The sequence below is a fragment of the Polyodon spathula genome, chromosome 3 (genome assembly GCF_017654505.1).
Source record: "Polyodon spathula isolate WHYD16114869_AA chromosome 3, ASM1765450v1, whole genome shotgun sequence".
Classification (NCBI taxonomy): domain Eukaryota; kingdom Metazoa; phylum Chordata; class Actinopteri; order Acipenseriformes; family Polyodontidae; genus Polyodon; species Polyodon spathula.
This window is the reverse complement of record NC_054536.1, coordinates 32,238,154-32,263,549: the sequence shown is the minus strand read 5'-3', so window position 1 is coordinate 32,263,549 and position 25,396 is coordinate 32,238,154. Positions and strand designations below refer to the sequence as shown.

General features: G+C 37.5%; 1 protein-coding gene across 2 annotated transcripts in view; it reads left to right on the top strand.

Annotated features, from left to right (window-relative positions):
• The first annotated feature begins 4,877 nt into the window (after positions 1-4,877).
• Positions 4,878-25,396, top strand: part of tsnare1 (T-SNARE Domain Containing 1) — a 274,777-nt gene continuing 254,258 nt past the window's right edge. For both annotated transcript variants that reach the window (XM_041245057.1, XM_041245056.1), the window contains exon 1: positions 4,878-4,956. The gene's annotated coding sequence lies outside the window, so the exon portion shown is untranslated. The remainder of the gene's footprint in view (positions 4,957-25,396) is intronic.

The window sequence follows — 25,396 nt, the reverse complement described above, 5'->3', positions numbered from 1 at the left end:
TTTAAGCAGTATGGTTTTGCCATTCGGTCTCCCTGGGCTTAACTGAAAACACATGATGTGCTTGTTGTGTTGCTTTCATTCACTGCTGTTATTCACAGAAGCTTGAAAACCTTGGAAATTGTGTTGGATTACCTGGGTGAGGAACCGAGGACTGGCCATTAATCTGTGGAAGGGAGCTAAGAGGCGGTGAGAGGAAACCCACTGCAGTAGCACAAAGAAACCTAGTGCTTCCTTTGTTGTTGTTTATTTTGTAAGTGCAACATTTTTTTGTTTAGTCTTTTTATTTCAAACCTGAGTTTACCATTGCTGATATTCCAGGTGGTTTTCTTGTTTATTTCTTGCAATACTGGACTGTTCTATTTTTTATTGTTTTTGTAAAATAAAACCCTGCTCTGATACCATTGATGGTACAGGGATCTAAGGACTAAACTCCATTTCCAGCTCCTGTGTGCTGTCATTTCTGGTCCTTCCCCAAAGCTCCTCCCACAGAGCATGAACCCAAACTTTGCCAAGCCTATATACTATATATATATATATATATATATATATATATATATATATATATATATATATGTATATATATATATATATATATATATATATATATATATATATATATATATATATATATATATATAGTGTGTGTGTGCTGTTTATTATTATTTGTGGCACAGATGTGAAGCCATCATTGTTTGTTTTTGTTTTGTATTGATTTTTAAAACCTTGTGAGGGTGCATGACTGATCAGCTACTGATTATTTAACTAGCTGACAGTCCTTATTAATCTCTTGCAGACTATGTAAAAGCCTGCAGCTGTCTACGCTCACAGAGGGGTGTCAGAGGAGAGTCTTAAGTCTGGAAAAAGAGTAAACAATTGATATGCGCTGGCTAAAAACCAGCACGGTACTTGTTTTGTTTCTGTATGTTATTTGTTTGGCCAACGTGCCTTTTGTTTTGTTTAAACCTTTATTTTGTTTCGTTTATAAAATAAAATACTGAGTGCCGTTGCGCTTCAGTTTCACTCGCAAGTCCTTGTTGTAGAGTCTGTTTCTGGTCTGGCGTCACCACTGCAAGCCATCCTTTTCACACCATCATAAAGCAATGGACAAATTCTCTAAGACTACATTACCAGAAGTGGGAGATAACCCCTGTGTAATTACCCTGTGCACACTTTTATCAAAACTGCTCCAGAGTAAAGAGCATTGGCAAAAAGTTTTAAGGACTAATACATAATAAAAAATAAATAAAAATAATTTTTGATAATTTAACATCAGTTTTTAAATATTTGGAAAATTAGAAAGCGGTATATAATTCAGTGTGTTAATGTAGCATTTAGGGTATGTTTCAAGTGACTATCAAGCAAAATTCTGTAGGGTGATGCAAAACTTTTGGGCATAGCTGTATACTAGCAGAATGGCCTGATTTTTGCACCCCAATAGTTTAATTTCCTCTTAAGTTCTTGGAACCCAAAGAAAGCATTGTGCTTCAGAAAATGGCATATAACCCACAGATTGAAAACTAAGCATCTCTGGGTATTAACACAAATTCTGAAGTACAAAAAATGCAGTTTTTTTATGTTAAAACTTCAACACATGCTAGTGGAATCATTGCTTTGATTCAAATTGGTCATTGAAACAGGTGACTCACTGCTTGGCAAGCTTGTGTTTGTGACAGCAGCCACTGGCCATCGAATGATGGAAATAATTCTTGTATCAAAGAAAGGTTCAAAACTATTTTTGTTAAGAAAGCCAACCATATACTTACTTTCTTATGTTCTTATAATTGTGGGGGTCTGGAATCAACTCCCCAGTAATGTTGTTGAAGCTGACACCCTGGGATCCTTCAAGAAGCTGCTTGATGAGATTTTGGGATCAATAAGCTACTAACAACCAAATGAGCAAGATGGGCCGAATGGCCTCCTCTCCTTTGTAAACTTTCTTATGTTCTCATATGCATGAGCAAAAGTAAGAAAGTAAAAGTTTGCTGATAATGCTCTTTTAATGTCTATAGGCTGGTTCTAGATCATATCGTAGCAGCAGGTGAAGAGGACCAGCTTTGTCTGTGGCTGTATTGGACTCAGGAACAGTTCAGCTGTGCACTTGGACTATGCCAGACTGTTAACTTGCGGGACTTAATTGCTTTCGCCATACGGCAGGGTACTGGGACTTGGCTCTGGATCAGGCAGTCTACATGGGGGTCACCAGGTGCTGTTCACATGAACCCCATGCGGCTGTACAGGACTGATTGGGTGAGGACTGTTATAATCTTCTACATTGTTATTTGTTAAAGCTCCTTGGGCTCTGATTGCCAAAGCCTCACATAACTTGTAACTCTGTGTTTCTTTGTCTGGGTCTGAGGGGCGATAAAATAGGGTGCATCAGGTCTATGTTTGCATATGGATTCAAGAGAGTGGAGAATCTTGTGCTGTGAGCTGTGTTATTTCCTGTGAACATGTTGTTGCAAATAAAGAGCTGTGACAGAGAGAATGAATCCTGGTTCTCCCTCCCGACTTGTGAGGGCGCTGTGTCAAGGGAACGATGTGCTTTTGACCGGATGTGCTGTCAATTCAATCCAGGTAAAGTTGGAAGTCGGCCATCCAGAAAAGGACCGGAGCCACAATATTGAGAGACATTGTCCCATGGTTGGCGAGGTATCAATCGTGGATTGGATAAAGGGCATGGACTCACTACCAAGGGGGCATGACTATCGGTATAAAAAAATGATGTGGCGAGGTAAATTGTTCCTTTGTGTGGGCTACCAAAGGACTGGCAAAAATAAAAGTAAAATTGAGTGTTACATGTATTATCAGTATTGTGTGTTAATGTTTTGTTATATCATCAACAGACTGCTAAACTTACACCCCAGAAACTGTAACTAAGATAACAGCACCAACCCGGAATACATGACAACAAAAACACCTTGTTGCAACAACTTTTCACTCACTGGACTTTGACTTTGTTTGTGTTTGTTTGTCTTGTGTTGTATTGTTTGCAACTCTGTTTGGACACACTGTTATTTTGGGATCATAACCCTTGTTTTAGGCTGCGTGTTACACATCGTTGTGTATCACCAGCCACCTATTATTTTGAAAAAGGATTTCTAAGGGAAACAAAAAATAAAATCTCCTTTGACCTTGGAACTGTGTGAGGTCACATTATTTACTGCACAGCATCACATCCACACCTGCGCACTACTAGCCACTTTGCCACAACAGCCTGCCGGCTATTGAACTGAGCTCTGTTGTCAAGACTGCCTTCTTTTTCTGATAATAATTTCATCCTGTGTTACAATATTATTATTATTTTGTCTCCTTGACATAGGCTTCCTTTTCTGAAAGAGTTTTATATTTATTTATCAATAAAGTCTGACTGACTCAGCAATGTCTGTTTTATCACTCTGACATCAAATTCTGGAGACAAAACATTTTCCAGTTAATTTTCAGTTGAGACAAAGGTCATGCTTGTGGGCTTTTGTCATATTTTACTTTATTTTCCTTGAGTTGACTTCTCCACCAATACCTAATGCAAACAAACCAAACCATTCCCTTATCTCATCATGGACCAATAGTAATTTAATGCTTGAATACAATTTCAAAACATGTGCTATCCTGGCTGCTGCCTATATAATTAATAAAGTGAATGAAGTACTGTAGCAAAATGCCTGCCCCTGTGTGTATTTTGTGAAGTGTGTTAATGCTGGTGTATAGTCATTGGTACACAGGATATAAATGGGTCTGTGTAACACAAGTGTTTAAAATGTATATGTGTATTTAGGCACAAGGATTGCACAGCACTTCATGTGCAAGTAAAAAGTAATAATATGTGAGCATGTGGAATTGCATTTTATTAATTCACGTGCAGTTGTACCACGACTCCAATTGAATGATTGATTAGCAGTCGAGTCTCGGTACAGCTGCATAAAAGCAGCATATTTTCACGTACTCGGGGTTGTGTGTTCGGTGAGTGGAGAGTGGGATTGGAGACGGAGGTAATACGAATAATAATAGTAGTCGTAGTCGTAGTAGTAAAATATCTGCTCACCGTGTTTTGTTTAGTCCGTTTAGTTTGTCTGTTTTTTTGGCGAATGTGCCGTGTCCTGTTTTTGTTGCAACCGTTTATTTTCTGTCTGTCTGTTCATTCATTAAATGCTGAGCGAGACCATTCACTCAGCTTCACCAAACACCACCTCTCTTGTTATTTATTTCCTGGCTCTGATCTGACGTCACCCACTCCGGCCGTCTTTGTGACAAGTACCTATATTTGAGTTGCTCGCACCAGTAATTCAGGGAACAATGGGGACATCTGTTTCATCCTGTGTGCAGTTTCTTCCTTTTAGTTTGTATCTCTGCCCAGCATATGTACCAGCATAGAGCATGCATAAGGGATGCTGTCATAGCTCAGTTCAGAACAGCTGTTTTAAAATAAAACAAAACATATTGTAGTTATTTCATATACTTCTGAGACCATGTTTTAAAGTAGATATATTTCTGTGTCATGATGGGAATGCATTAGTAGGTGTGTTCTAGGATGAGGGTATTCCTTGCATCTCTAGGCTACTGCTTAAAAAACTGCTGTATAACCTAAAAGAATATTCATCAAATGCAGTTTTATTTTACTCAAACAAAATCAATCTAATTGTATAGGTGAATGGAACTGTTTCTCCACCTGATAAATTCATTTCAAATCTCAATTGTGTGGATAAAGCTCACTCCCACTGATGTTATTTGCCTAGTACTCTGATTTAAAATTCTTCCTTAAGCATGGCTGCTAGCTTGCAACAATTTCTACAGAATGTTAGACTACATTTCCCAGAGTTCCACACTGTTGACTGTGGCATCACATGCACACAAAGGATAGCAGGTGGGATAGGTCACATGATGCTGTTTGGCTGCTGTGTCCCTTAAGCTGCTGCAGCTGAGCTGATTGCTAGACACACAACGCTGTAACCCCACAGGCAGGTAATGTGCAATAAATCTTTTATTATTCATTCATTAGTTAAATTGCCTCTGCTGTGCTTTTCCCATGCAAGCTGGAAGCAGGGAGATGGTTCATGGCTGCTAGATCCAGTCACGTCTTGTGTGGGAGATGCTGTCTCTAGGCCACTTCACAGGATTTCAAGTGTATCAAAGATGGAGCTGGGAAATGTGAAAGAAAGCAAGGCGAGCCAGGAAGCTCTTTTGAGAGCTTTGGCTTCAGGGCTTCCATACTGTACACAAGGAGTGGATAATCCTGGCTCCCTTCTTGTTTTACTGTATTGTACATCCATGTGAATTCATACGTCAGGAATAAAAACAACTCATACACTCATACAGGAGCTGTTTGAGTCACACATACTGTGCATACAAACAGTGACCTCAAACATGAACAAGAAATACAATGCATATTGCATTTATGAAAGTCCAGTTGATAAATAATGGTTGATAAACCATCTCTATATGATAAACCATCTCTATATAAATATTGTGTAACATAAACTAATGGTGTATGTTTGTATGTATGGGCTCACAATTATCCCATAGGGAGGCTCTTAATTGCACTGTTTACTCACCTGTGCATGATGGTGATCCTTAGTATACTGCCACAATGCTTTGCTTATTAATATCTTAAATCCTGGTCTGGATCATGACAGAATGTATAGGACTCATTCTCCCTTAATCCTCAATCATGTTAAAGAAATCAATTAGGGTTGCAAAAATGAAAATAATCAGATTGTTTAAGACATATTTTTTTCTTTTTAGTTCTATTTTCTGTCATAAAATGGGGAAGCTTTACACTAGTTAATACTTATTGGATTGTCTGCAGTAGGGATTGGACGCTATACCGGTTTTTCAGTTTACCATGGTTTAGGTACATTACGGTATTAATACCATTCATTTTATTATAAACTGTAATTATCGTAATTCGGTTATACAATGGTTAATGCATTTTTCAACTGCAAACATGCTTCTTCTAAATCAAGTGCTGGTACTTGCAGCCTTAACAAAGTGTCTGAGGAAGATCTTTTTGTGAACTGATACTGTATTTTGATAATGGTTTTGAAGAAAACTGTCAATGACACAGAATACATGTTTCAATTGCTGTGTTCTGTTACCCAGAGCTGGCTGTGCCAGCTGCTCTTGGCTGCTGTCTTTCTGATGTCACACGTAGCTTTTAGAGAAACGCCTTCTCCAAACCTTGCAGCAGAGCACACATCTTCAACGTGCTATATTTACATTTGTCTGGATTATCAACAGTCAGTTTAATGTAACAGATTAACATTAACTTTATTTTAAAATTATACATCACTTATCATGAATTTAGTACATTATGTTTGTTTAAATTATTTATTTATTTAATATCGCATTGACACGTTGTTCACAGCTTCAATGTATAATGATAAAATGTTGTTTGTCTCTGGTAACAAGGTGGCAGCAATAGTTTTAATGGTTATTTGCATTACGATTAGCAGGCCACTCGTGATCTTTGACTCTTCTCTTTGGTTCAGAGCCGCAGCCAGCCTCCCACAATAACATTTCAAAGCTTCGCTGGGCTATGCAGAATCTGCACATACTTCTGTGGGTGTTGAGTGACGTCTACTGTGCAACTCCGAGATTCTGTGCAGCACTGTGCACAACTACGGAAATCTGAGCTATAAGAACACGAGCAATGTCTCAAATAAAACAAGCACAGATCCGCGACTGCAGCAGAATAGCCTACTTATTATCAATGTAGTTTTGCTTAAACAAGATGTAACAGTATTCCATTTTTCTTAGGTAGTGAAGAAATCTTTTTGTTTGTTTTACAAACTCCACATGTATAATAATCATTGGAAGCTTACTTGTGCGATGTCGTGAATGTAAATCCAATAACACGTTTGAGTATTAAAATATATATATTTTTTGCTATACATATTTTATTTATCCGGTTGAAAAAAAATAAATGACTCATCTCTGCTCTTAAATGATAACCTGTGGTACATGTTTGTGTTTTAAGCAAAAGACCGATCCTTTCCCAATTCTATTTTCCAAGATGTTATTGAAGCGCTGGTTTCCTGAGCATCACTGGCTTTTTAGTGTTTTTATGATCTCTCGTGCTTACCACAAACATCATCATTCTTGCTCCCACGTCCTACCATTAATGTCAGTCCTACATAGTATACAGAAAGTAAACTCTTTTCAACATGTCTTACTTTTCAAGTAAATATTGTTTTAACGTTGCTTAGGATTATGTAACAATATGTTGTGGTCCAAGAAGCTTGAAATTTGAAATACGTATATATAAAGCTGCAGTGTACAAAATTGAAGGCATATGAAAGAAAAGGTTTTTAAAAAATGTACAAAAGCCCTTCTGCAGCTGTTTAATAAGAAAAGTAAACACAGTGCAGTAAACTTGTTGTAGAATATATATGTATAATTTTTTTTAACCAGACAAGGAGGGCTTATTGCATGCGCAGCCATCATAGATGGTCAACTGTGTGAGCCTCATGCACTAAATGCATACCTGCCACACATAAAAAGTGTTGCAATGCTAGTAACCACAATTACTTGTATGTGTTGTGTCAAAACTTTTCCAACACACAATAGTCTGCTTGGCTAAATAAGGAACATTGTCTGATTTTGAAACTTCCTGAAATCTGTTTGGCCTCCATTGTAGATCCTCTGCAGCGGGTTTGGTAACAGTTTGGTAACTGGGTTTCTACCACACTGGAATGTCATTTTGCAACACAAGAGCTCATTAGCTCAACATGCTGGATACCTGAAACACAGCAGTCGGAACATATACAGTGGCTTGCAAAAGTATTCAGACCCCTGACCAATTCTCTCATATTACTGAATTACTAATGGCACATTGAAATTTTGTTCTGTTCGATATTTCATTTTGAAACACTGAAACTCAGAATCAATTATTGTAAGGTGACATTGGTTTTATGTTGGGAAATATTTTTAAGAAAAATAAAAAACTGAAATATCTTGCTTGCATAAGTATTCAACCCCTGTGCTGTGGAAGCTCCCAGTTTGCACTGATGAAAGAAATTGCCCTAACGAGGACACAATTACCTTACCATTGGCCTCCACCTATGAACCATTAAAGTTGCTGTCACATTTTCTGGATAAAAACCCCAATGTTGAAGGATCATTGGTAAGGCTGTAAATCTGAAGGAAAATGAAGACCAAAGAGCATTCTACAGAAGTTAGAGATAAAGTAATACAAATGCATAGATTAGGGAAAGGGTACAAAATAATATCTAAGTGTTTGGATATCCCAATGAGCACAGTTGGATCAATAATCAGGAAGTGGATGCTGCATCACACCACCCAGGCACTGCCAAGAAAAGGCCGTCCCTCAAAACTCAGCTCTCAACTTGTGAGAGAAGCCACAGAGAGGCCAACAATCACTTTGAAGGAGCTGCAGAGTTCAGTCGCTGAGAGTGGAGTAATGGTGCACCAGTCAGCTATATCAAGAGCTCTGCATAACACTGGCCTGTATGGGAGGGTGGCAAGAAAGAAAACGTTACTCAAAAAGTACCATCTGAAAGCACGTCTGGAGTTTGCCAGAAAGCATGACAGTGACCAAGCTGTGATGTGGGAAAAGGTTTTGTGGTCAGATGAGTCCAAGATAGAGTTTGGCAAAAACTCAAAGCACTATGTGTGGCGCAAACCTAACACTGCCCATGCCTCAAGACACACCATCCCTACAGTGAAGTATGGTGGTGGCAGCATCATGCTGTGAGGATGCCTCTCATCAGCAGGGACTGGGCATCTTGTTACAACTGAAGGAAGGATGTTAACATCCTGACAACTTTTTACACTTATAACTTTAAAGTCTGTTTCAAAGCTCTTTTCAAAATGTCCGCTCTAGTGCATTGGGGTTTGAGAGCTGTCCTTTAAATTACTGTGTGAAAAGTGATTAAAAAACAAAACAAAAAACAAACAAACAAAGAAAACATAACAAGTGGTCTGGCTTTCTGTTCCATACCACATCATGGATTGTCATTGCCGTGTTACCTGTTTGACAGTGAGGGCTATAATCCTTATACCATCAGTGTACTAGATTGTACATTTTGAAAAGAGCTTTGAAACAGACTTTAAAGTTCTAAGTGTAAAACGTTGTAAGAATGTTAACAATGAAAATAACAATTAGAGGTATGTTATTTAAACAGTTATAGCAACACGTAGGGATGAAGCAGTACCAAGGACAGCGACTCCAGCTGCATCATCAGCACGAACAGGCATTCAGGAGACTGGGAAGGATGGCACTATTTGGGAAATTATAAATCCTGATGTTGACGCTGTGTGAAGACAGACTGCACAAAATCAAGATGTGAATGCTACATCACATTCAACGCTGTACTGTTGCAGAGGCACATAGGATTGTGGCAGGGTGCCCCACCCTTGTGCTGATTTGGTGTTTTATGTTGTATGTGGTGTGTTGTTCTTGGTGTATATATACTGGTGCATGGGGTATAATGTGGGCTATGTAGCACGAGTGAAGTAAACTGTATATTTGTATTTAGGTATGAGGATTGCACAATCACTTCATGTGCAGATAAAATATGTAATAGTATGTGAGCGCGGGGAGTGCACAAATTAGTAATTGAATCCTGGCACACACATATATATATATATATATATATATATATATATATATATATATATATATATATATATATATGAATCACTCACTTGGGGGTTGGTGTGTTCGCAGTGGAGAATGGGGGAGAGAGAGAGCGGAGAAATAAAAACTAAAAATAAGAATTGCTACTTGTGCTGGAAGGACCAGCACAATACTTGTTTGGGGTTCATCCAATGTCTGTTTTGTCTGTCTATTTATTTTAGCCAACGTGCTGTTTGTTTTGTTCAGCACAACTCTGTCATTCAGTTCCTGATCTAACGCCACCACATGAACAATCCGTGACAAATGGTGTCAAAGAAGTGGGAAACAGCACCTTCACTACGCAGGCCAGAAACAGTAATGTGGGGACACAGATTTTTTTGTTTAAAAGGAGTTTTGTGGTGTTTTTCTTGGGGGGGGGGGAGGAGGAAATGGGACGGGAGAAAGAAATGGAACCGTGGCATAACTGCCAGAGGGAATTGAAGGAAGGAGTAGCTCCATGGTGCCTCGCCCGCCTGGAGTATGGGTACCTCCCAGACGTGTGCCCCTACAAGGACCCCCTCTTTACTGGGGTGAGTGGAGTCTGCAGAGGAGTGGATTTGAACTTGGTGCTTTGTTGTTGGTGAGGTCGGGCACATAGCACCTGACCAGCCCCCTCCATGGCAGGAGGTGGAACTGCTGGTTCCAAGGAGAAAGAAGAGGAGTGGCGGCAGTTCCTGGAAGAAGGCAAAGAAGCAGGGGCCAGCTCCAGCATCCATGAGGGAGGAGCCCAATGAGACCATCGCAATGATGGTAAATATGCTGTGGGCCAGAGATGGGGAGCTATGGGAGGCCTGGGAAAGGCAACACCACCCAGCTTCCTTCATAGACATTGCGGACATGATACTCTGCTACCTGGGTGCAGATATGGCAGGGCCCCCTCCATCCCCAGACTCCTACTCCCTGTGGGGCTCTGAGCTGTCCTATCCTATGTTGGCTGGGGACTGTCCTCAGAACAGTCCTCAGACTGATAATAAATAAAGCATTGATAAAATGATAAACCGTTAATAAATGTCCTTCAATTACTTCTGTTACTTTGAAAGAATCTGGACTAAAATATTTGGATAATAAAATGGCTACTCATGCACTAAAATTAGAGCCATGGCTGAGAAAGGCTGTCCCCTCCCACTCACTGACCCAGTCTGTCTGATTATAATCATCTGTGTGTCTCCTGGAGGAAGCTGGCACTAATTTTCTTCTGAACTAAATACTCAAAAATAGCAGCTCTTTTTATTGTGTCCCTACACCCAGTCTCTTATCTATTGGACACATTAATCTGGATTTTTATTTTTCAATGAAACAGTTATTTCTGCAGTGTTATTATGTGACAACTGACCTGAGAAATGCAAAAAAAGGGCAACATTCTCAAAGCTATTTACTTATGCGAATGATGATTTGAAGAAAAGAGACTCTTTTGAGACTGTGGCACACAAATGCCAGCACACATATACCTTTTATACTATCTTCAAAAAGAAATGTCAATAAAAATTAAAATAATAACTTGTACACGAAATGGCAGACTGAAGTCTATATTCTTGAACCTCTCTTTATAGTGTCATCAAATGTTAGTAATTTGAAGTACCTTCATCTGGATTCAATTCACAAAGCTTTAGCTAATATGTTTTTTATGTTTATTTTAAAAACTGACACTTTTTTGTCATTTTTGATGCATTCATTATTGCTGGCACTGAAATATATAAAACCGATGGTCTGGATAACTCCTTTTATTGCTATGTCTCATCTCGCCAATAACCTCCCACAAAACTCCACGCATGAAAAAACACTTCCCTCACTTAGTTTTTTTGGGAGCTCATTATCACTGCAAATCAATCTGTGTGAACTTTGCTAATTTGCGTAATTGCTGACATTGTGACATACCCCATCCTGAAGTGCTGAGAAACATCCATGTCACTAAGGATTTTACTTGTTAATCAGTAATTTTTGTTTTAGTTTTTTATTTTTGTCATTAGTGCACATTTTAAATACCTTTTAATTATGATAGTTTGTTTAAATTGCATTTATTCAGTGGTCATAACCACTGTGCTGAAGTAACAGTATTCAGAAACATGAAGATTCTATTTTGTTTCATCTTTGCATTAACATGGTGTAGGTTTAGACTACAGAAAGGGGCTGCACTGTGCTGTGCGAGTGTTGGCTATATGGAACACTGTAGGAGTTAGCCATTGTAAATGCAGCTGAGTCACAGGCCCTTTGAAGACCATGACGTTGATTCCTCCTACAATATTTAGACTGTTCATCAGTTCTGAACCTGAGATGACTTGCTCCAGTTCTTTCGCCATCAATATATTAACTCTGATATGATGCATTTTTCAAATTTTTAGTTTCTGAGCGGAGGTCACATCAGTCTTCAGTAGACATTCATTGAAATGAGCCGCCTTTCCATATTTTGAAGCATTTATTTATATACTGGACTTGGAAGAGTTGCTACATTTTTGGATAATGGCATCAATTCCTGAGCAATGGCTTAATTGCGCTGAAGCTGCTATTTGTTATCATTGACAAAATTCTATTGCTGTCTACATTGATACTTGGGGAAATTGGAAAGATTGAGACAGTAGGTCGAAATATCATGAAAGGCAAATACTGTATCACTTTCCATATTCATGTTTACTATATACTTCATACTTACATATACATTCCCAATTCAATATTATATACAGGCCAACAGTGCCAATATGGTCAGGACAGTCCGGATTTACTCACAAATGTCCTGCGTCTCGAGGCATTGGAAGAAAGTCCCGCTATTTATCATGGAAAACTATTTACAGCTCTAGGGCATTCGCTCTCATGCTCGTATGTTTTTTTTCTCTCTCTCTCTCTCTCTCTCTTGTGCATTGCACTGCCTGGCAGGGACTGTGTTCACATGATCAGATCTCGGTTTATTGACATATGTCTTATCCAGTCATGTTGGAGAAGCGTATTGTTTCCTCAGTCCTGCTGCAATATGATTTGATGTGTATGATTTCGAGTCAGATGTGGGAGCCAATAGAACGTGAACGTGACCTGAGTTAGCTACACCTTCATTTCCATACAGCATTCACTGACCACATATATACTAAAACGAAAAAATAAAAAAAATAAACATAAACAATAGAAACTAGAAAATGTTTAAAAATGAGAATGAAACTGAAACAAAAAAATAAACATGAAACAAATATTCTGAGTTGTATTAATATCATTTAAAAAAAATACTACATAAATAATTTATAAAATAAAGTCAGTCACTCACTATTTTTTATTTTCTTATTAAAAAAAAAATTGTTTAGTTTTTATACTTACTGTCTTTCCCGTCTCTATGAAAGATAGAGCTCAGAAGTTGTCTCAAAGTACAATAGAAGGATGCTTGTGCCTTTCTGTTGGTTTTCACAGTTTTTTGCAGTACAGTACATTACAGAGAACTGGGTGATTGTAGTACAGTTTCTTAATGAAGTACCAGTGGATGCGTCAGAGAAAGTGGAAAAACTAGGGCAGATCCTTACTGAAGATGAATGCCAGCGATTGATGTACATCAAGGTGCACTTTATGGGGCAAAGATAGACAATCCATTCCCTCCAGATGAAGATGGAGGGTGCAGATTCATTAATCCACTGCATTAATGATATAATTATTTGTGACTTGCCAGCTGCAGCAGATTTTGCCAAGTCAGAGAGAGGTCGACCTGAAAACTCTCATCAAAGAAGCATACTGAAATTAAAAAAACAGCTGAAAGGTTTCTGTGTTGCATTTAAGAACAGATTTCAAGCAACAAGAGCAGCCAATATTCCTGAAGGTCTATATGAGAGCAGTTTGTTTGAAGTGTGCAAAGTTCTGGACACTTAAAAAAGTGCAAATTGGGGGAAATGTGAAATGCGAGCGCCTGGCCAGAATTTTTAAAAGTACACATGGCCCGAGGAGTTCCAGGAAACAAGTTGCTATCTCCAATGGATTATTGGAAGAGTGAAGTGCAGTCATTTCCTTTGCTGAGTTCGGTAGCTCTGCATGCACTTTCGGTACCCATTACCACCACTGCCGTTGAAAGGTCTCAGCATGTTTTGAGAGGTGCAGGACAAGTGTAAAGTAAAGCAGCTCAGTGAATTGAAGATTCTGTTTCACAACAAGCACATCAACATCTTCTCTAATGGAGTACCAGCACGGTACTCCATGGCAGGATGAAACGGGCCCATCTGCCGTGCCGTCCAGCTGTGCTGAAGCAGGAGAGGGAGGAAGCTCAGACTTGCAAGTAAATTTATGCTATAATAGTCTGTGTAATACACTTTTATAGGCTGCATTTTCTGAGATTTATTTGAGACGATTTTTAAATTTTTAGAATCGTTATCTATACAAGGTACAGCTCCGCTGTGACCAAACGTTATTTCAATTAGAATGTTGGTAACCATGGCTTTGTTGCATGTTGACTAATACAGGGGTTTCGCAACGGAATACAAAAAGCTTGAATTGAAAAATAAAGACTGAAAAAAAACTAAATTCCTTCAAAAATAAACATCAGTGTTAATCGTCGATTTGCCAAAAAAATAAAAAATCGAATAGTTGCAAGCCTAGTTAGAATGGATGCTTGTAGAGAGGCACAACCCTTCATAAACCAATTTCAAACTACATGTCTGATCTTTTGACCTCCTGGGTCCTCAGATGTTGGTCTGATGACACTCCCAGTGGCTAAGCGGATTACTCTGGGTGTTCATTCTTTTAGCCATGCTGGACCTTCCGTAAGGGATTCTTTGTCGAGAGATAGACCCTTTCTTTGTTTAAGACCACATTTAAATACATATCTCTCAACACTAGATTTTACTTCTTAAATAAAATTTCAGGCAAGTAGTTATTTTGCATTTCTTTGTTATATGAAGGGTCTCGGCATAAGTTAAGTAAATCCTCCACTCCTACAAATACATCAGCGGAAGAAAGTAGCAGAGTCACTTCATAGTCAGGTTTCACAAATACACTTTTTCTGCAATGATACTTAACGTTATAGTAAACATATGACGTGTCTCTGTTCCTTTTATCCTATTAATCCAAATCTCATTTCCATGCAGAGGTCTTTATTCACCTCTCCTTAATGAATCCTGTTTCATATGTTGCCATCAGAACGAAAAGCATTTTGTAGCGGTTCCCCAATGCATTTTTGTATTACCATTTCAAACAAAATGGCTTAACTCTTCTTTGCTTTTGATGATCAAATAAATTGAGTGGTGAAAAAGCTCAGACTTAAAATATGGGGAGGAGATGGGAAATATGTCAATGCATAACATTGAAATGATTTTGTAATTAGAATTTCTTAATTAGTTAATAAATATGATATGGGGTTTACAACACATTGCATTACTTACCATTGCTGATTGTTAGGTTCTTCATTTCTAAAAAATATAAATATCTTTTTAAATTTATAAGCCTAGAACAAAGAAGAGTTAGTGGAGGACTTGATTTAAGTCTTTACAGTTCTTCAAAGGAATTGACAAAGTTAACCCAAACCAATACTTTAAGTGCAGCACAGAAACCAGGACCAGAAACACAGATGGAAATTAAGTGGAAACTTAGAACAGAGGTTGGAAGACAAAGAGAGTGGTGAGGGTATGAATGGGTTACAGAGGGTTACCTAGTCATGTTGTTGATGCTGAATTATTGGCATCCATTAAGACCCAACTTGACAAAGTCTAGTCAGCTACTACAAACAGGATGAGCGTCATTTGAAATACGTCAGTCATCAGGTGAACATAGAATCTGCTGTTTGCATTCAAATAAAGTACCATATGTACAGGGGGCATATCTCAATATGAATATTTGCGTCTGTCAATGTGTATACAACTAAATGCTGTATACAGGCAGTATTAATATCAGCTGACTAGCTAAACACTACTATGTGGCTTAGTAAGTAGATATCTTGCTTAAGGTATTCTTAGTCCTTGGTTTAAAATTCAAATTCAAAGATTCGCTGTTGTTGTTTTTTTTTAACACAACATACACATTTTGGTTTAACTCTATAGGGTCCATCTAGTGTAAAAGACCCGAGGAGAAAGAGGAGAATCGGAGCTTTAAAATAAGGTCCTACTAGTGTATTTCTGGTATTGGACCATGTAAGAAGATAGCCCTCAATGCAAATGTTTTGCAATGTTACTGCTGTGCTGTAAGACACCTTGGTGCAGTAAACAAACATTTTCACACAGAATCTTTACAAAATGAAAGAAATGGTGACAGTGAAGGCACAAGGACCTATTTTCCGATATATATAATACAATATATATAACTATATATAGATCTATATATATATATATATATAATATATATATATATAGATATATATATATAATATATGTGATTGGTTTTAACACTAGTGTTCATGCCTGATGTTGGATTTTTATATTCATAGTTTTGAAAACGTGTATTGGTTCTTCAGGGTGTACATCTGTACAAAAATAACAGGCAAACCAATCAAAGCATAGAATTTGTGCCAGCGGCATACTGACCTTGTTGAGTTACTAACAAAATATGCAATGATATTTGAATGTTGGAGATATGGCTGGAATAAAGAAGCAAAAAATTGATAATGGGCAATTGCAAATTCAATGCAAATTGGACTAAAAAATACTGCTTTGTGAAAGACAGATGATTAAATATATGTTAATTTGTTGTCTGCCCAGCAAGATGTTTTCCAAAAAGCAAGGACAGAAACAAAAAGTGCCACAGATGTAAGCTACGAGATAGCTTCATTAATTTCCAAGAGATCTCGACCATTCACTGATGGAGGATTTATGAAAGAGTGTTGGTTGATAGAATGCGAAAAACTGTCCTGCTCAAGCTCCAAACTTTGTTTGGATTGTATGACTGCCGCAGCATATATCAGAACTGGTAGAAGATGTTTTATGTGAGTTGAAAAATGTGGCAAAAATGTTTCTCCTAGCAGTGAATGAGACAACTTTGCAATGTGTATTTTGGTCCAAATCATTTATATAAATGATAAACAGTAATGGTCCCAAAGTACCCAGTGACACAATATTTGCAAGCTTCCAGTCCTCAGGGACCTTGTCTGTTTCTATATAACTATTTGTGATAGTAGCCAGTGGTCTACTTATTTGCACCCTTGGATACATCTTATCTGGGTCCAGTGATTTGTAATTTTTTTTGCTCCTGTAGCTTATTTCACTGATGCTGAAATCTTAAAGACCTGTGTGCACAAATGGGCAGCACTGGCTGCATATTATTTGTATCAGGTAAAAACATTTAAAAAATAGTTGTTTAATACAGGGTTTTAATACAGGTTTTAATGTTCAAATTGCAAGTGAATTTAATGGATAATAATAACATAAATTAAGTTACTATTAAAGAATCTTAAATTCATTTTGTTAATTCAGGGATGGTGAATTAAACTTGGTAGATAACGAACTGCAAAAAAGAATGTATTTTTAAGGAAAAGGTGTTTCAATGGGGTATGCTTTTTTCATATTTGCCATCAGAGTCAAAGATTATTTGTCTCATTGTTTGTTTGGTGCTCCCGTTGGTGGAGGATGATTGTAAATCTTCATAGAGACAGATTTCTTAAAAGTGCCTGAAAAACACGAATGTTGGGTGATATCAAGTGAGTGAAAACGAGACATTTTGTGTTTGAAAGTGGTCTCAGGGTGCAGAGGAGTCAAATACGAGTCAAAGGTTAAGTATAATCTTTTAGACAAATATGCCATTTTGACGTCACTACTGTGGTATTATGCCTTTGCAATATATATATATATAGATATATATATATATATAATATATATATATATATATATATATAATATATATATATATATGTGGCCCTCAGAAGTGAGTCAAGTTTTCAACCTGCCAGCAAAAAAGTTGTGCACCACTGGGTTATGTGATATCACCAAGATGAGTCTGTTCCGGTGCTCCAAAAGTTTAGTGTAGAGATGTGTCACAGTTCAATGTTCTTTTTTCAGGAAAGGTTCAATAGTTTGCATTAATAGTTTATAGCAAGACCCTACAGATATACCTATGCACATTTACCTCAGGTTGGCTGCAACACGCCCAAAGTTTTAAACAGGTTCACAAGCAATGTTTTGAGTAGTTTAAGATAGCTTTTCAGTTGCTGTGACAACGTAAACAGGAGAAGTAATGTGGAAGAGTCATGGATTTAAATCCTTAGCAGAAGGTGGGAGGATGTGCCTCCAGGGAAAATGATGTGGGAAATATGAGAAAACCCAAAAGAGCTAAACCAAGTCTGTAAAGTGCTGTGAGATCCAGGACGTGCTTCAACAAGTAAGTAAGCTAGTAATGGAGCTGCACGAAAAGACAGAGTAACAGGAGTCTGAGGAGCTGGCACACCCGAAATTCCTGGAAGTTTGCACCCCTAACAGACAGAAAGCCGCCAGAGAGATAGAAGAGGGTTAAAACAGCTGTATTCAGGTAGGTAGAGACAGGTGAAAAAAGAAACGTAGACAAACACAACCACCAGAAATCAAAACGTCAAACAAATTTGACCCATTTCAAAATTTAGATCAAAACCAGCATCAAGAGAACGGACCTCATAAACAGTGCTGGCCAGGCAGCAGAAAAAAGGGAGGTCATGATTGTCGGAGATGCCACTGAGAAACACAGCAAGTTCAGTGCATAGTCTGGACCCCCTTACAACAAGTGTGCTGCTTTCCGGGAGCCTTTGTCACGTACATCACTGAAACAGGAGACAACCAGGTAGTAGTCACCCACATCGGTACAAACAACCCTGGATCAGACAGACCAAGATCCCTGCGGTATTTTCTGGGAAACTGCAGGCACCTTGCAAAGGACCACACAGACAACTGGGAATAAATAATCTAAAGGCATGGTTGAAATCGTGGTGCACACAGGAAGGCTTCTCCTTCCTTGAACATTGGACCACATTCTACAACAAGGACTATCGTTATAGGCAGAACGGACGGCACTTAAATAAAAGGGGACCAGTCTACATGGAGAAAGGATCCTCGAGGAGGTTTAGAAATATTTAAAATAGAATGGAAGGGGGGGGGGGAGAGAAATCAACAACAAAATAGAAGGGAAACTGCATCAAAACAAGGGCAACAACTCAGGTAAGATACCCATTAAATGTATTTATCTAAATGCTAGAAGTCTAAAAAAAATGTTAGAACTTGAAGCTACTGCGCTATACATCAAAAATAGTCTTGAAGCCCAGGTGTTAAATCTGGAAGAAAAAACAACGCAGAATCAATATGGGTCACAATAACGGACAAAAATTCAAAGGGCATAATAATAGGGGCATGCTATAGACTAACAAATTCAGATACTGAACAAAATAATCTGTTATACAATGACATTAGAAATGTGTGTAGCAAAAGGGAAGCCAACTAATAGGGGATTTCAACTTCTTCCATATAAAATGAGAAAACCAGGTGTCACAGACAATATCCTGAAGGAAAACAAACAATGACATTAAAACGCAACATTTTTCACAAACCAAAATTTGTATGCTGAAAATACCACAGGCAAGATGGGGAATGTCTGATTTACAAAGAAATTATGGGAAAATACAAGTGAGGAAATTGGAATTAAAGGTAAGCACTATGTTTGGTATAAAATAAACATGCTGTTTTGACTACATTTAACACAGAACAGTTTTGTAGTGTGTGACGCTGCAGTATTTTTATACACATTTTAATCTAGCATAAAAAGACCGCTGTGGTAGTTCTAGGTATGTGTGTATGCCCGGTAATTAAATAACTAGTGTTAAATAACTTTAGCATAACAGAGGCAGAAGTGTTAAAGGGACTAGGAGCACTTAAAATAAACAAATCCCCTGGGCCGCATGAGATCCTCCCAATAGTACTCAAAAAAATGAAAGAAGTTAACAGTGTCTTGAGACAGAGGTTGTACCAACAGACTGAAAACGTGATAACATACTCCACAAAAAGGGAGACAAAACCGAACTGGTAACTGCAGACCAATAAGCCTGACTTATATTATATGTAAACATATGGAAACTATAATAAGATCTAAAATGGAAAATTACCTATATTGTAACAGTATCCTGGGAGACAGTCAGCATGGTTTTAAGAAAGGAAGATTGTGTCTAACTAACCTGCTTGATTTTTTTGAGGATGCAGCGTCGACAATGAATAATTGCAAAGCATATGACATGGTTTATTTAGATTTCCAGAAAGCTTTTGACAAAGACTCGCATAAAAGATTAATTCTAAAACTGAACGCAGTAGGGATTCAAGGAAATGCATGCACATGGAAGTAAGTGGTTAACATGTAGAAAACTGAAAGAACTGATTAGAGGAGAAACCTCAAAATGGAGCGAGGTGGCCAGTAGAGTACCACAAGGATCAGTATTAGGTACTCTGCTCTTCCTAACCTACATTAATGACTTAGATTCTGATATAATAAACAAACTTGTTAAATTTGGTAAGCAATGTTGCAGTAGCAACATTGAAAATGACTTAGACAGCTTTCAGAACCGGGCATACGCATGGCAAATGACATTTAATAAAGAGAAGTGTAAGGTACTGCATGCAGCCAATACACATGTCCATTATAAATACCATATGGGAAATAGTGAAATTGAAGAAGGAACCTATGAAAAAGATCTACTCAGAAATGTCTTCATCTAGGCAATGTAGGGAAGCTATAGAAAAGGCCAATAAAATGCTCGGCTATAATGTGAAGTGCTGAATTTAAATCAAGGCAAGTAATGCTAAAACTTTATAATGCATTAGTAAGACCTCGCTACAAAAAGGATATGGCTACTGTAGAAAGAGTGCAAAGAAGAGCGACCAGAAGTATTCAAGGTTTAAAAGGCATGTCATATGCAGAGAGGCTAAAATAACTGAATCTATTCAGTCTTGAACAAAGAACACTATGCAGTGGTCTGATTCAAGTATTCAAAATTAAAAAATGTATTGACAGTGTCAACCCAAGGGACTTTTTCGACCTAAGTAAGGAAACAGGGACCAGGGGTCACAAATGGAGATTAGACAAAGGGGCATTCAGAACAGAAAATAGGAGGCACTTTTTTACACAGAGCATTGTAGGAGTCTGGAACCAAGTCCCCAGTAATGTTGTTGAAGTTGACACCCTGGGATCCATCAAGAAGCTGCTTGATGAGATTCTGGGATCAATAAGCTACTAACAACTAAACGAGCAAGACGGTCCGAATGGTCTTCTCTCGTTTGTGAACTTACTTATGTTCTTATGCAAGCATAGCTTAACTTCCAGTGAACAGCAGCAGTCTCTGTCACATTCTATTATGATTGGTTAGTTTGAAATACAGGGTGTATTTTATTAGTCCTTCTGCCCTGCCCCTGATTCTGTGATGTAATGATTGGTCAGTTGGAAATATGGGGCATAGCTTAAAATATTGGCCTTTCTGAATCCGCCCTGTCTCCTGTTGTTATACAAACTGAAGTATAAAATAAAGCAAAGATTAATGTGGAGGATGAGTAGGGTTGCCAATTCCATGACATAAGAATGGTCACTTTGTAACGTACCTAAAGATTTGATTTCAGCATGACCATGCTAGTGTATTTGTAGCTATACTCTTATTGAACTTGGTACTGAATCCCACTCTCCTCCAATGTCGTTCCCTGCTACGGACTTACTCTGGCAAACTCATCATGCATGATAGGAGGATTTTTAAATTGATGGATGGATCTTTACATCTATTTCCAGTCTGCATCTAGCAGCTACAGTACGTTCCTTTTTAAGTATATTTACTTAGGAGAAGTGAGAAAGTATAATGAAAACAGCATGTTGCTATGCAGTTTTCTTACTTGATTCTGCATATTTTCATTTAATTAAATGTGTTTTTAATTTTGGTTTGCCTAGTTCTGACTTCACCCCACATCCCCTCAATTTAAGTGTAGTGCTAGAAATAGAGAGCACTGAAGATGACCCCCAGTCTCCAAGCCATGTCTCTCCCTCTCCTCCCCGGAGAGCACTGAAGGTGACCCCCAGTCTCCAAGCCATGTCTCTTCCTCTCCTCCCCTAGACCGCAGAACTCCACATGGTGAGGGCACAATGACTGGCCTGGCAGTGCAGACACTGGGGAGGATTATATTCTGTATTTATTGTTTTATATTTTGAAGATGTGAATGTGGTATACATCTGTGATGCATAATTACTTTCAATGGAAGTCAGAGTTTTATATTTTTTAAATTGTATTATTTATCTTTAATTTTATTCCTTGGTGACTTGGACATCGAAGAGGAGTGTATGTCACACTTTGATTTTAAAATATATACCCATGAAATTGTTATTATGAAGCATGTTGGTCCATTGCAAAATGCAAAATACATATTTGGGTCTGAATTTTTATCCAAATTCCTCTTGCTGTTTAGAGCTGTTGTGTACAAAGGTTATGAAAACAATTACTTAACGTGTGATAATCTCTTTGATGTATTTTTTAAAGATATGAACTCCCTAGGTGGTCGCTATTTTAATTATTTTGACAAAAGAACAGTGGTATTAAAAGAGAAACTTGTATGTCTGTGTAATATCTGAGTTACCTTAATTGTAATCTATAGCATCCTTATTTTTAAGATTCACTTTGTAACAATTTGTGCTTCAGTGAACCTGGTGACTCAGAAGTTGAAACATGAAACAGACTATAATATAAAATTAATTTAAACAAAATGAATGAATTTACTTTATTGTTAAGATACCCACTATTTTTGCAAGTATCTCTGCATGGTATTTTTGCAGTTTCATCACGTTTTCCCATGATAATGCATCTACCATAGTTTACCCTGGTTTGCCATGTTTATTAATCTGTGTTACCTTACCTCACTACACTTTAAAATCTTACCTATGTTTTATCATGTTTTCACGTTTGGTTTATTACACTCTGCTATGCTTTTACTATTGTAAACATTTATAAGGATAACTCTGTAAGATCCATCAACTGCAGATGTCCTTTGCTGTGTGTAATCTGAATCAGAGACTGAGTAGCCTTGCAACACACATCAATGAATAGTTACATTGCACAAAGGTTGTGGGTGAACTGAAAACATGACCAAAGGTAACTGAAAGCAAGAACATAGCTTTTAAAAACACAAGAAAGTACACCTTGAAATAAGAGAGAAAGCACTCAAATGTTTTCAGATGTAAATGTAAGGCTGAGTGGGCTAATCACACAATACAGTTCCTTGATGTGTTGGGGATGTGATGTGTGTGTGTGGAAGGCAGGAAGTCAAATGTTCCAGCTCCTTGCAGAAGAGTTTAAGCATAAACTGTGTTGTTTAGTGGAGTGAGGAGAAGACAGGTAATTGTAAAATAGTTTGATATATCAAATGGATGAGATCACAGTTTCCTGTGTAATAACAAGTGGAGACAGAAAGAAGCCTGAATTATTGGGGAAGGTTCTGCTGAAGCTCCCAGGGTATCTGGGTATATGTTTCTTCTCAGGGCTTAATGGTCTTTATGCAGAAGTGCATTACATAGTGTCTAATTTAGTGTCTGTGCTACTCCTGACCTGCATACCCTGTCTTTTCCTTTCAGGAGTAGAGCTCTGCAGGTCAGGATTAGCACAGATGAGGGTGTAACATAAAGCCATTCTATGTTCTGTAACAACCGTTTTGTGTGGATGTTCGTGTGTATACAGATAGAACAAATACACCCACCCACACACACACAAACACGCACGTACAAATACGCATAAACACATACTGTGATTATCTATCTGTGTTTAAATAGGCACGGTACTAAAGATGATTAATAATAAAGTTTCTTTATTTTACAGGACTATCTAAATCACCTTTTTAAGAAGTTCAAGTCAGAAATGTATGTTCAAAGTTATGTATGGTACGAATCTGTTCTTCCTCCTCTTCCTCTTCTGCTGATGTCACACTTCCCATGTCTTCCCAAAACGCAGCCATATTTTTTTTGTAAATTAGGTGAGAGCAACAGCGGGGGGAGGGAAGGTATTTTTGGGCTATGTGTAATGCTATTAAGTACTTTTTTTTTATCTGGGAAAGGGAACTGACACTTGAGTAGACGCGCTAGTGTGGCACTGTCTACTGGCCGTCAAAAAAAAAGCGATGTGATGCGAAGTGCTGGTGTGTCCAGGCCTTTAGGGAGCTGAAAGGCATGGTGCAAACATAGATACACAGTATAAAAAAAATGTAGAAATTAATGAATGGTTTAACTCTGCGTTTGCTTTCACTTTGAAAATTTTTACTCCTAAGCCCTCACCAGCTGTATAGTTGTCTCATCGATCTGCGTGCCTCTCGTGGCGACACGTTCTGAAAAAATTGAGCTGCAACCGTACATTCAAAGTCTTAAATAGAGTGTATACAATCTACGTTAATAACTTTGACCCCTTTCCATGGTCCTACATAAACATTAATGTGATTTCTACAGTAAGTAGTCATACTTTAATTTAATACAAATTAAAGCTAGTAAGCTGTGTATTGCAGTGCTTTGTGGCAGACTGCAAGCACCAGCCAAAAAGGGAATCTTCTCCAGATTTCCTATAGTAGCTCATGCTAATCTCTTAAGGAAGTGGTATGTCAGTTTATGCTAATCTGTAATAATAAAATAAATATGAAGCATCCAAAACCATTTGCGTATATAAATATAATTTGTAGACCAAAGTGATTTTCCATTTCAACATTACTGTTTTCCATTTGAGAAGTCATTTCCATGTTTTTCCATTTCATATACCTATTACTTGACTTTTTCTTTCAAGCTGCATTGTTTAAGTAAATGCCAATACATTATTTATTGTTATTGGTATTTATTTTAATCAAGCAACAGAACTGAACAAATATTAAAAACAAAAGAAAAAAAATACTTTAAAAATTGCATTAATGTTTACAGAAAATGCAAAAGGAAACGGACTTCTGAGAACTTTAAAATCAACAGTGTTCGTGATCGCAGTTCTTGCAAGCGCATTTTTAAAAATTATTTATTTCTTTTTGTAATTATTAATGCACTTGTGCATTCTCTGGCTTGGTAATTAATGAGAAACTACGCCATGGGAAAGTATATATACTCTAAAAACTAAGACTAAAAATAAATGTTAGGACTGGTTGGTTCCATGAATATTTTTACAAACTTAAAATTGTTTTTGTTTTTTTTTTTTTGTGTTTTTTTTTTGTATAAAATGCAAAAGAAAAAATGGAATACATGAAAAAAAATTAAAAAAATTACTACCAATTAATACTGCTTCTTATCTTATGTCTTTAATTTAAAAATTACTTCACATTTTTCTCTTCTAGCTCACTTGGTATTATGGTATCAATGTGACATTGTTTGTTTTTGTGCCTAAAATATAACGTCTCTGTTTCACTGGTATCTGGTTCTGTGATTCTTTCACCACTCTGTGTAATAAATTATTGCAAAACCAAACAGTTTGCTTAAATATGTGGACTGGACTTTACTTTGAAAATTACTGTGTGGTAGGCAAGTTCGTGGTTTTAAAATTCTAATAAATAAATTATTTTGTAATTACTTTTCATAGACACATATAAGCAACTTTCAGTTTCTCTTTAAAGTTATACACTTATTTTGAATTTTGGGTCTCTATTAAGGTGCATATTTAGCATAAAAGGTGTATATGCAGTTTTAGACCACTGCAAAACCCTGAAATTTGTTTTCAGTTGGGGGCGTTGCCACTTGCACCCACACTGGGGGAGGACCCCCATACCCTCCTGCCTTCTATTTAGGATTTCTAGCCTCCTACTTTAAATGAAAATGAAAAGACTGGGATGGAATGTTCCCTTGTTGGAATCTGAAGGGCAAAATGTAGCAAAGCTGTACAGCATGCAGAAT